We start from the raw sequence: 13,025 nt of genomic DNA, 5'->3' as shown, positions 1-13,025 counted from the left end.
TAAATATTCAGTAAACCATGCTGTAAACAGATTTTGTTGTTCCATTTATAGAGCACAGGCAGAGTAGATTTAGCATAATTCTTAAGGGCCCTAGGATTTCGGAATGGTAAATGAGTATTAGCTTTTAACTTAAAGTCACCAGCTACATTAGTTGCTAACAAGAGTATCAGCCTGCCCTTTGAAGCTTTGAAATCTTCCAATATAAGACTGTTTCATCTACCTGAAAAATCTGTTGTGTAGTATAGCCATGTTCATCAGTGATTTTAGCTAGATCTTCTGGATAACTTGCTGCAGCTTCTACATCGCACTTGGTGTTTCACCTTACACTTTTATGTTACGGAGATGGCTTCTTAAACTGCATGAACCAATCTTTTGCTAGCCTCAAAACTTTCTTGTGCAACTTCCTCACCTTTCTTAAGCTTCGTAGAATTGAAACAAGTTAGTGTCTTGCTCTGGATTAGCCTTTGGCTTAAGAGAATGTTGTGGCTGGTTTAGTCTTCTATCCAGACCACTAAAAGTAATGCTCTTTAAAGATTGTATTTATGAAGACTACTACTGTTATTATTGTTACTGTTCTTGTCATGCATCCAATATCTTTCTGCCAAGGTGGTCTCCTCCCTATTTTCTTACTACAGCCCATAATTTCCCACCCCTGTACTCTGTCTCAAGTGCCCTTCTTCCTCCCTATACACTGTCAAAATTTTTAAATACTTTTAAAATTGTAATAATATACACATAATACAAAATAGACATTTTAGCCACATTAAGTATAAAGTTTATTGGCATTAAGAGCATTCATATTGTTATATAGCCACTATCCATGTCTAAAAGTTTTCCATCTTCCCAACTGAAATTCTGTACCTATTAAACACTAATTTCTCCCTCTTCTCATCTCTTACAACCACCATTCTACTTTCTGTCTGAATTTTACTATCCTGGGTACTCCAAAGAAGTGGAACTATACAGTATTTATTCTTTTATGTCTGGCTTATTTCACTTAGTGTAATGTTTTCAAGGTTCATTTGTGTTGTAGCATATATCCAAATTTCATTTATTTTTAAGGCTGAATAATATCCCTTTGTATGTACATAACATATTTTCTTTATCCATTCATTTGTTGATGGACATTTAAGTTGCCTTCACCTTTGGCTATTGTGAATAGTGCTGCTATAAATGTGAATGTACAAATTTGTGTCCCTGCTTTCACTTCTTTGGGGTATATACCCAGAAGGAGAAATGCTGGATCATATGGTAGTTCTGTGCTTAGCCTTTTGAGGCACTGCCATACTGTTTCCATAGTGGCAGTATACCCTGTCAAATTTTAAGTGTCAAGGTCCAATTCCATTACTACCTCCTCTATGGATGCTCTTCAAATCCCCTTCTAGATAGAAGAGACTTCCATCTGGAAGGGTCATGGTAGTTTACTTGCAGATCACCCTCCCTCAGACTCTTTTAGGAGAGTCTTCTTGGTTTCCCACATAGCTTCGCTTTAAGGCAGGTGCCAAATATGTATTTAGTGAAGAAAGGAAGGATGGAAGGAGGGAAGGCAGGAAGGAAGGGAGAGAGAGAAAAGAAAGAGAGAGAAAAAGAAAGAAAAAGAAGAAAGAAAGAAAGAAAGAGAGAAAGAAAAAGAAAAGAATCAAGCAATGGCCAGAGCTGCTGACACCTCACAGGGAAGAATGCAGGGGGTTAGTGAAAACTCCCCACCCTGGGAGTCAGCTCCTGAAATGCTTTGATGCATGGATGAGGTCGATGAGCCACTTCTGCAGTCTCTTCACAAAGCCAGCATAGTGTTACTTCCTTGGCTGACTCTCATTCATTACATTAAGAAGCAGCATGTGTTGCTGGCGTCTGTTGGATTTCCCTAATATAAAAAACAGGTTGCCACTTGGGTCTGCAGAGACATTTGGATGCATTGTATTTAAATTTTGTTTTCATTGAAAATTTATAGCTGCCACCTTCTACTCTAATATAATGAATAATTAGAAGCAATTACAAGGAAATTTAGCAAATTACTAAGCCATCTAGGAGAAAAAATTAGTGTTTATGGTGTTCTTCCTTTGCTGTCTGGCAATCCAAAATGATATATGATATGCATACAGACACCATGCACAAATACTTTTCTATGCACCCAACAGTTTTTCAGTAAGATCATAAAAATCAGTGACTGACATTAGAGTCTTGTGACATTAAAGGGCTTTCTCAGTAAATACTAGATGATGGGGTAGGGGCAGTGGTGAACTTGAGCAGTAAAAACTTAACCAAAAAAGGTTTTTTGGTGGTGGGGTACATTATTTTCTTTTTTAAAATTAATTTTTCTATTGTACCTTTTAATTTTAAAAATTAAAGAGGAAACCAGACCAGTGAAATAAATAGATAAAAATGCTGCCTGGAAGATGGCTGAATAGGAACAGCTCTGGAGTGCAGTTCCCAGTGAGAGCAATGCAGAGGGTGAGTTATCACTGCATTTTTAAACGAGGTACCAGATACATCTCAATGGGACTGTTTGCATAGTGGGCGTAGCCCAAGAAGGGCGAGCTGAGGCAGGGTAGGGTGCCTCAGCTTTCAAGATTTTCACCTTGAAAGTGCTATCCCCAGAAGACCCCCCACCCCCAACCCAACAGAGGCCATAGGGGCTTTTCCATCCACTCCAGCATTCTGGTTCAGACACTGCACTACTCCCGGTTTTTACCACCCACAGACAAGGAGATTCCTGGGCCGAAAAGTGCCACGAGTTTCCAGCACAGCTGTTTTAGCCAGCACCACGGATTGCTGCACAAGAACTCACAGAAATCTGGGCAGCCATTTCAACTGGCACCTGGAACGCCTGGGAGACAGAGCTGCCCATTCAACTGAAAAGAGGGGGCTGAAAGCAGGGAGCCAAGTGATCAGGCTCACCAGGTCCCACCCCGACAAAGACCAACAATCTGAAATGCTCTGGATTCAGAGTTTCGCAGCAAGCGCAGCTGGACCCAGGATGGTCCTGCTCTGTGCGGGGAAGGGCATCCGCCATTACTGAGGCAGACCACCATTACTGAGGCAGTTCTAACTGTACCTCTGTAAACAAAACCGCTTCCTTGTAAACTATACCTCTGTAAACAAAACTGCAAGGAAGCGGTTTACACAGCAGCTGCGCAGAGCCTGCGGCAGCTCCGCAATGCCTCTGCTGGCAAACTGTGACTAGACTACCTCCTTGCTGGGCAGGGCATCTCTGAAAAAAGGCAGCAACACATCAGGAACTTATAAATAAAGCCCTACTTCTCAGGACAGAACACCTGGGAAAAGAGGCGGTTATGAGTTCTGCTGCAGCAGACTTAAACGTACCTGCCCAGCAGCTCTGAATGGAACAACAGAGCTCCCAGCACAGCACTTGAGCTCTGATAAAGGACAGACTATCTTCTCAAGTGGCTCCCCAATCCCCATAGACCCAAAGAGGCACCTCATAATGGAGAGCTCTGGCTGACATCTGGTGGGTACCCTTCTGGGACGAAGATAACAGAATAAGAGACTGGCAGCAACCCTGACTGTTCTGCAACCCCTGCAGGTGATTCCTAGGCAAGCAGTTCTGGAGTGGACCTCCAGCAGTCCTGCAGCAGAGGGACCTGATTGTTTGAAGGAAAACTAAAAAACAGAAAGAAATATCTTCAATATCAACAAAAAGGATGTCCACTCAGAGACCCCATCCGAAAGTCACCAACTACAAAGACCACAGGTAGATAAATCCACAAAGATGGGAAGAAACCAGCTCAAAAAGGATGAAAACACCGAAAACCAGAATGCCTCTCCTCCTCTAAGGTATCACAACTCCTCACCAGCAAAGGAACAAAGCTGGATGGAGAATGAGTCTGATGAATCGACAGAAGCAGGCTTCAGAAGGTGGGTAATAACAAACTTCTGTGAGCAAAAATAACATGTTCTAACCCAATGCAAAGAAACTAAGAACCTTGAAAAAAGGTTAGATGAAATGCTAACTAGAATAACCAACTTAGAGAAGAAGAACATAAACGACTTAATGGAGCTGAAAAACACAACACGAGAACCTCACAAAGCATACACAGGTTTCAATAGCCAAATCAACCAAGCAGAAGAAAGGATATCAGAGATTCAAGATCAACTCAATGAAATAAAATGAGAAGGCAAGATTAGAGAAAAAAGAGTGAAAAGAAATGAACAAAGCCTCCAAGAAATATGAGATTATATGAAAAAACCTAATCTACGTTTGATAGGTGTACCTGAATGTGACAGAGAGAATGAATCCAAGCTGGAAAACACTCTTCAGGATATTATCCAGGAGAACTTCCCCAACCTAGCAAGGCAGGCCAACATTCAAGTCCAGGAAATACAGAGAACACCACAAAGATATTCCTCAAGAAGAGCAACCCCAAGGCACATAATCATCAGATTCACCAGGGTTGAAATGAAGGAAAAAATGCTAAGGGCAGCTAGAGAGAAAGTTCAGGTTACCCACAAAGGGAAGCCCATCAGACCCACAGTGGATCTCTCAGCAGAAACCCTACAAGCCAGAAGAGAGTGGGGGCCAATATTCAACATCCTTAAAGAAAAGAACTTTCAACCTAGAATGTCATATCCAGCCAAACTAATCTTCATAAGTGAAGGAGAAATAAAATCCTTTATGAACAAGCAATTACTCAGAGATTTCATCACCACTAGGCCTGCTTTACAAGAGCTCCTGAAAGAAGCACTCAACATAGAAAGGAACAACCAGTACCAGCCACTCCAAAACGTACCAAATGTAAAAAGCATCGACACAATGAGGAAACTACATCAACTCATGGGCAAAACAACCAGTTAGCATCAAAATGGCAGGATCAAATTCACATATAACAATATTAACCCTAACTGTAAATGGGCTAAATACCCCAATCAAAAGACACAGACTGGCAAATTCGATAAAAAGGCAAGACCTGTCAGTGTGCTGTATTCAGGAAACCCATCTCATGTGCAAGGACACACATAGGCTAAAAATAAAGGGATGGAGGAAGATTTACCAAGCAAATGGAGAGCAAAAAAAAGCAAGAGTCCCAATCCTAGTCTCTGATAAAATGAGCTTTAAACCAACAAAGATCAAAAGAGACAAGGAAGAGAATTACATAATGGTAAAAGGATCAATGCAACAAGAAGAGCTAATGATCCTAAATATATACACACTCAATATAGGAGCACCCAGATACATAAAGCAAGTTCTTAATGACCTACAAAGAGACTTAGACTCCCAAACAATAACAGTGGGATACTTTAACACTCCACTATCAACATTAGACAGATCAACAAGACAGAAAATTAACAAGGATATCCAGGACTTAAACTCAGATCTGGACCAAGTGGACCTAATGGACATCTACAGAACTCTCCACCCCAAATTCACAGAATATATATTCTTCTCAGCACCACATCACACCTACTCTAAAATTGACCACATTATAGGAAGTAAATCACTCCTCAGCAAATGCAAAAGAATGGAAATCATAATAAACAGTCTCTCAGACCACAGTGCAATCAAATTAGAACTCAGAATTCAGAAACTAACTCAGAACTACACAGCTTCATGGAAACTGAACAAATGGCTCCTGAATGTTGACTAGATAAACAATGAAATGAAGGCAGAAATAAAGATGTTCTTCAAAACTAATGAGAATGAAGACACAACATACCAGAATCTCTGGGACACATTTAAAGCAGTGTCTAGAGGGAAATTTATAGCAATAAATGCCCACATGAGAAGCGAGGAAAGATCTAAAATTGATACCCTATCGTCAAAATAGAAAGAGCTAGAGGAGCAAGATAAAAAAAACTCAAAACCTAGCAGAAGACAAGAAATAACTAAGATCAGAGCAGAGCTGAAGGAGATAGAGACACAAAAAGCCCTTCAAAAAATCAATAAATCGGCCAGGCATGGTGGCTCACACCTGTAATCCCAGCACTTTGGGAGGCCAAGGCAGGCAGATCACGAGGTCAACAGATTGAGACCATCCTGGTCAACATGGTGAAACCCTATCTCTACTAAAAGTACAAAAAATTAGCCGGGCATGGTGGTACATGCCTGTAGTCCCAGCTACTCGGGAGGCTGAGGCAGGAGAATTTCTTGAAACTGGAAAATGGAAGTTGCAGTGAGGCCGGATTGTGCCACTGCACTCCAGCCTGGTGATAGAGTGAGACTCTGTCTCAAAAAAAAAAAAAAAAAAAAAATCAATAAATCCAGGAGGTGATTTTTTTTAAAAGATCAACAAAATAGACAGACCACTAGCAGATTATTAAAAAAAAAAAAGAGAGAAGAATCAAATAGATGCAATAAAAAACAATAACAGGGATATCACCACTGATTCCACAGAAATACAAACTACCATCAGAGATTTCTACGAACAACTCTATGCACATAAATGTGGAAACCTGGAAGAAATGGATAAATTCCTGGACACTTGCACCCTCCCAAGCCTAAACCAGAAAGAAGTTGAAACCCTGATTAGACCAATAACAAGGGCTGAAGTTGAGGCAGCAATTAATAGCCTACCAACCAAAAAAAGTCCAGGTCCAGATGGGTTCACAGCCGAATTCTACCAGACATACAAAGAGGAGCTGGTACCGCTCCTTCTGAAACTATTCCAAACAATACAAAAAGAGGGAATCCTTCCTATATCATTCTATGAGACCAACATCATCCTGATACCAAAACCCGGCAGAGACTCAACAAAAAATCTTCAGGCCAATCTCTATGATGAACATAAATGTGAGAATCTTCAATAAAATACTGGCAAGCCAATTGCAACAGCACATCAAAAAGCTTATCCATCACGATAAAGTAGGCTTCATCCCAGGGATACAAGATTGGTTCAACATACACAAGTCTATAAACGTAATCCACCATGTAAACAGAATCAAAGACAAAAACCACATGATAATCTCAATAGATGCAGAGAAGGCCTTCAACAAAATTAAACAGCCCTTTATGCTAAAAACTCTCAATAAACTATGTATCAGTGGAATGTATCTCAAAATAATAAAAGCTATTTACAACAAACCCACAGCCAATATCATACTAAATGGGCAAAAACTAGCAGCATTCCCTTTGAAATCTGGCACTAGACAAGGATGCCCTCTCTCACCACTCCTATTCAATATAGTATTGGAAGTTCTAGCCAGAGCAATCAGGTAAGAAAAAGAAATAAAGGGTATCCAATTAGGAAAAGAAGAAGTCAAATTGTCTCTGTTTGCAGATGACATGACTGTATATTTAGAAGACCCTATCATCTCAGCCCAAAATCTCCTGAAACTGATAAGCAACTTCAGCAAAGTCTGAGGATACAAAATGAATGTGCAAAAATCACACGCATTCCTATACACCAATAACAGACTAACAGAGAGCCAAATCAAGAGCGAACTCCCATTCACAATTGCTACAAAGAGAATAAAATACCTAGGAATACAACTAACAAAGGATGTAAAGGACCTCTTCAAGGAGAACTACAAACCACTGCTCAAGGAAATAAGAGAGGACACAAACAGATGGAAAAACATTCCATGCTCATTGTTAGGAAGAATCAATATTGTGAAAATGGCCATACTGCCCAAAGTAATTTATAGATTCAGTGCTATCCCTATCAAACTACCAATGACCTTCTTCACAGAAATGGAAAAAAACTACCTTAAACTTTATATGGAACCAAAACGAGCCCACATAACCAGGACAATTATAAGCAAAGAGAACAAAGCTGGAGGCATCATGCTACCTGACTTCAAACTATGCTACAAGGCTACCATAATCAAAACAGCATAGTACTGGTACCAAAACAGAGACATAGACCAATAGAACAGAACAGAGGCCTTGGCGATTCCACACATCTACAACCATGTGATCTTTGACAAACCTGACCAAAACAAGTAATGGGGAAAGGATTCCCTGTTTAATAAATGGTGTTGGGAAAACTGGCTAGCAATGTGCAAAAGCAGAAACTGGACCCCTTCCTGACATCTTACACTGAAATTAACTCCAAATGGATTAAAGACTTAAACATAAGACCTAACACCATAAAAAACCTAGAAGAAAATCTAGACAAAACCATTCAGGACATAGGCATAGGCAAGGACTTCATGACTAAAACACCAAAAGCACTGGCAACAAAAGCCAAAATAGACAAATGGGATCTAATTAAACTCCAGATCTTCTGTACAGCAAAAGAAATAATCATTAGAGTGAACCGGCAGCCAACACAATGAGAAAATATTTTTGCAATCTACCCATCTGACAAAGGGCTAATATCCAGAATCTATAAAGAACTAAAACAGCTTTACAAGAAAAAAACAAACAAAACCATTCAAAAGTGGGCAAAGGATATAAACAGACACTTTTCAAAAGAAGACATATATGAAGCCAACAAACGTATGAAAAAATGCTCATCGTCACTGGTCATTAGAGAAATGCAAATCAAAACTACATTGAGATACCATCTCACACCAGTTAGAATGGCGAACATTAAAAAATCTGGAGACAATAGATGCTGGAGAGGATGTGGAGAAATAGGAACACTTTTGCACGTTGGTGGGAGTGTAAATTAGTTCAGCCATTGTGGAAGACAGTGTGGCAATTCCTCAAGTATCTAGAAATAGAAATTTCATTTTGTCCAGAAGGTGTATTTCCATTTATATTCCCAAATATATTTTACAATACTGTATTTCCATTTATTGCTTCATTGACAATATTTTCATTGCATGTTTACATGTATTATTTGCCATTATTTTATCAAACTGCACAAAAAATTACCATTTTGATTTAAAAACTCAGTAGAATCATGTAAATATACCTCAGTGTTACTATGGCCAATCATACAGACAACACATAATTATTTTACATTCTCTATGACTGTAGCTTTAGCTTGTTTCCGATTTTTAACTATTATGAACAATACTGTAGTGAACCTCATGGTCCATACAACTTTTAAAATACATTTTAGAGCTAGAATTTTAAGAAGAATGATTTTAAGTCAAAGAAACTTTTCAAAGTTTTTGAGTCTTATTACCTAATCACTTACCAAAAAGCTTGTATTTAATTTGTTTTTCAACTTTCAGTGTTGAGAATACTTGTTTTACTGCAACTGCACAAGCATTAAATGCTGCACAAGCTAGCATTTTGCTAGCTCATGAGACAATTTTAAGTTTTTTTTATTATAACTGACTTTGGGTGAACTTGGAATCAGTCAGATTCAGTAGCAAGAAATAGAATTCATCTAATCTATGTTACAAATATTTATTTCATAACATACTTTTTATGAGAAAGAGGCCTAGGTTGAGCTTTGAAGTATGACGTTAAGAGTAGCACCACAGCACTGGTCACAGAGAGAACTGCTCCTGCCTCATGAAGCCACCATAGTAGAGAAGCCAGTATAGCAGAAGCGAACACCACTGCAGCAATTGCTGGGGGAAATGGCAGAAGCAGCACAAAACATGTCCTTATCTCGTTTCTGTCTCTAAATTAAATAACATCCAGAACCATAGCTGTAAGGGAGTCCAATAAATGTAGTTTTGAGATTTTTTTTTCAGCTTCTAGAGTGCAGGAAGACCCCCGAGAAGGTAGGTGGAATAAATGTTAAGTGCTAATCTCCCATATCCACAAGAACATTGTTCATGTGTTTGTGATGCTTGTTAACGTATTAGATGAATTGTCAATTTTTAACCCTTTCTGAGCTAACTTGTAAAAGCCAAAGATCAGAAAGATACGATATCATTATTTCTAAGAAGCATATAGCATTATCCTTAGCAAAACTGGAGACCTGATGAAAGTGAGAAAAGGAAAAGGCAGGAGATGATTCCATTTACTCCCACATTGCAGGGGGTTCCAAATATCTAAGATAAATTTCTTTGTATATATGTCAATATATAAGCATTAAAAAGAAATAATTTTTTGTGGTGTCTAATACAGCAGCATGGTAATTCAAATATTATTATTTTTCCCTTCCTGATAATAATTGGACTTTATTAATTTATTAAGTTCTTAAATAACTTGTTTCTTCATTGAATGAATTATGATCATTTAAGCATAATCAGTAATAAATCAAAGAATCTTTCATTATCTCTCACTCACCTACTAGGGCTACCGTGTTCTATAATTCCAGGGTTCACTGATTACATAGACTATTATGTGAATGGCACCCAGTGGAGTTGTGCTCCAATGCAGTGGCCCTGTCAATTCCCTTAATTTATTAGATAACTGAGTCTAGTTTTTTTTTCTTAGACTAATTTTAAGAAAGATGGTGATACTCAAGGGAGCTACAGAAGGTTGTAGGGAACTGGGCCCTTAGAAAATCTAGGAGGGCCTTTTTTTCAGAGATGGTGTGAACTCAGAAGCCCACCAACTCAGGCCCACCAACATTCTTCTCCAGGGAAATCCCTTTCTATTCATGCCTTTTTGCCATTTGACTTAGCAACCAAGATTGAACAATGTTGCCTGTGGATGATAAGGCTTTTACTTTGAGGGTTGTTTGGAAGACTAAACCTAAAGAAGTAGTGGATTAATTTAAGAAAACAGGAACAAATCTGTTGCAAAGGCAAAAAATTAACAGTTCCTTTCAAAGTCCCTCTTCAAAGCCTTTAATTGAGAGTTGACTCAACCCATGACTTTTATGAAATTGTCAGTAGTATTGCACTGTATCACCCTGCATCCCTAGGGGAAGATTTCTGAACCCTGACTTCTTCTCTCCAGCTACTCCTGTCTAAGAACCAAAGGACAGTCCCTGGAAAAAATATCCTTCAGATGCTGCTGAGAAGCCAAGTTCCTCTAGGTTTATGAGTGGTGAGGATGAATCTTGGTGAGTTGATGGCTCCCATTAAAAAAAGTAAATTGTATGACCTCTGTGAGTGGATAGATGAGGGGCCATCCCAAGTAGAGACTAATTCCCTATAGAAGGGATTTAAATTCTGTTGTTAGGGAGACAGAAGGCTACCAGACTTTGGGTGTTTATGACAACCGTTGTTTCTTGTTTTCATGTAGGCAAGGGAAAGAGTTGAGCTGTGAGGGGAACCTGGGTTTAGATAAGGGGTGGCGGGGGTGAAAGAGTTTGAGAGAGAGAGAGACAGCAAGAAACAGAAAGACATGGTTAGAGAAATTTCATTTCTTTTCGAAAGGCTACAGTCTTCATTTACCATGTTTTCTAGATTTTCTAAGACTGTCTGCATTTTAAATATTTACTTTTATTATCCCATAAAACATCAAAATATTCTGGATATGTAAATATTTTGACAAATGGTAACTGAATGAATCAAGTCTTTAATCATTACAAGTGTGTGAACTCATTCTCTCAGTTCTTAGCATGAATTCAAGGCTATCGAATGGAAAGTTGATGTCACTGATTAGTGACTTCTGGGCAGCAGGGAAGCTATCAATGGGCTCTGGCACTGAAAATTCTTTTAAAATGCGAATCAAGATTCAGAGGCTTGTCAAGAGATGTTTGGGGAAAAAAACAGAAAATACAATAGTTTCCCTTTATCTGCAATGGATATGTTCCAAGATCCCTAGTGGATGCTTAAAACCTTGAGTAGTACTGAACCCTGTACTGGCTGAGCATCCTTAATCTGCAAATTTAAAATCCAAAAGCTCCATAATCCAAAACTCTCTGAGCATCCACATGATGCCATAAGTGGAAAATTCCATACATAACACTTAACACAAATTTTGTTTCATGCACAAAATTATTAAAAATATTATACAAATTACTTTGAGGCTATGTGTATAAGGTATACATGAAACACAAGTGAATTTCATGTTTAGACTTGGGTCCTATCCCCAAGATATCTCATTATATATATGCAATATTCCAAAAATCCAAAAAAATAAAAAATTTGAAATACTTCTGGTTCCAGGCATTTCTAGTAAGGGATATTCGAACTGTATATGCTATGCATGAATTTCTTTTTCCTTCTTTACAATTTCATGAAGAAATTGTAGAAGATGCATTCTTACTGCAGATTTTAACAAGTACAGCATACGATTTTTTTCTTTCCTTATTAAGTGGAAAACATCCATTTTTTCACTTAAAGAAAACATTTTGTGACTTCTCTTTTACATATCCAAATTGCCGGCACCACTACTCTTGCACTTGGGAGCTATGATTCAGTAAAATAAAGGTGACTTGAACTCAAACACTGTGACATAGCAACCAAGATGGTTATTGAGTGACTCACAGGCAAGGAGCATACACACCATGGACACCTGGTTAAGGGCAGGATTCATGTCCCAGATGGGATGGTGCAGGACCTTGTGACATTTCATCACGCTACTCCAAATGGTAAGAAACTTAAAACTTATGAATTGTTTATTTCTGAAAATTTCCATGTAATATTTTTGGACTGTGGATGACCACCAGTAATTGAAACCTCAGAAAGCAAAATCTCTGCCAAGAGGAGACTACTAAAAATAATTACTGAACACTTGAATTTCTTTTTACAAGCATAAGTGGGAAGATACGCTAGCAGTTTCACTCACTTTCACTGATGAACAAAGACAAATGCAAGTATTGCACTAATTGTTATATGCGTTTTGCACATACAATTTTGATTTTTCATTTAAATTTTCCCCTTTCAATAAGACAGTTCTTTAAATTTATAACTATGATTTCACTGTCATACTTTTATAAGATGTTTTACATAAATAATTTCAGGAATCAGAGAATGTTTTCAAGTGAGGAAGGCAAAGTAGCTAAAGGCAGGGATTTGGGAGCTGGCTGAAGAATCAAAGCCAGTTTCTGCCACTTGCTAGATTTGCAATAAATTGCTTAATCTCTCTACGATTCAAGTCTCTTTCTTTAAAAATGGAGGAAATAAATATTTCATAAATGTGTCGTGGTTGAGGATTAAATGAACTAATGTTTGAAAAGTGTTTGATGCAGAGTGGGTATTCAATAAATGATAGCTGTTATGAAAAATACTCATGTGAGCAAAAGTCTTAGAGTCAATTCAAGATTTGCGACGTCCCCCCATCTCTCTACTATGTGACTAGCTATGCTGTAGATGGTGTAGGA

General features: G+C 38.4%; 1 protein-coding gene across 1 annotated transcript in view; it reads left to right on the top strand.

The window, feature by feature from the left end:
• CCDC171 (coiled-coil domain containing 171) overlaps positions 1-13,025 on the top strand; it is a 408,737-nt gene that overhangs the window by 377,945 nt on the left and 17,767 nt on the right. Inside the window, exons 26-27 of the transcript XR_010344271.1 lie at positions 2,350-2,451; positions 10,712-10,817. The gene's annotated coding sequence lies outside the window, so the exon portion shown is untranslated. The remainder of the gene's footprint in view (positions 1-2,349; positions 2,452-10,711; positions 10,818-13,025) is intronic.

This window comes from Aotus nancymaae, unplaced genomic scaffold (genome assembly GCF_030222135.1).
Source record: "Aotus nancymaae isolate 86718 unplaced genomic scaffold, 86718_ANA_hifiasm-v0.15.2.pri h1tg000003l, whole genome shotgun sequence".
In the NCBI taxonomy this organism is placed as follows: Eukaryota; Metazoa; Chordata; class Mammalia; order Primates; family Aotidae; genus Aotus; species Aotus nancymaae.
This window is presented reverse-complemented; position numbering and strand designations above follow the sequence as displayed.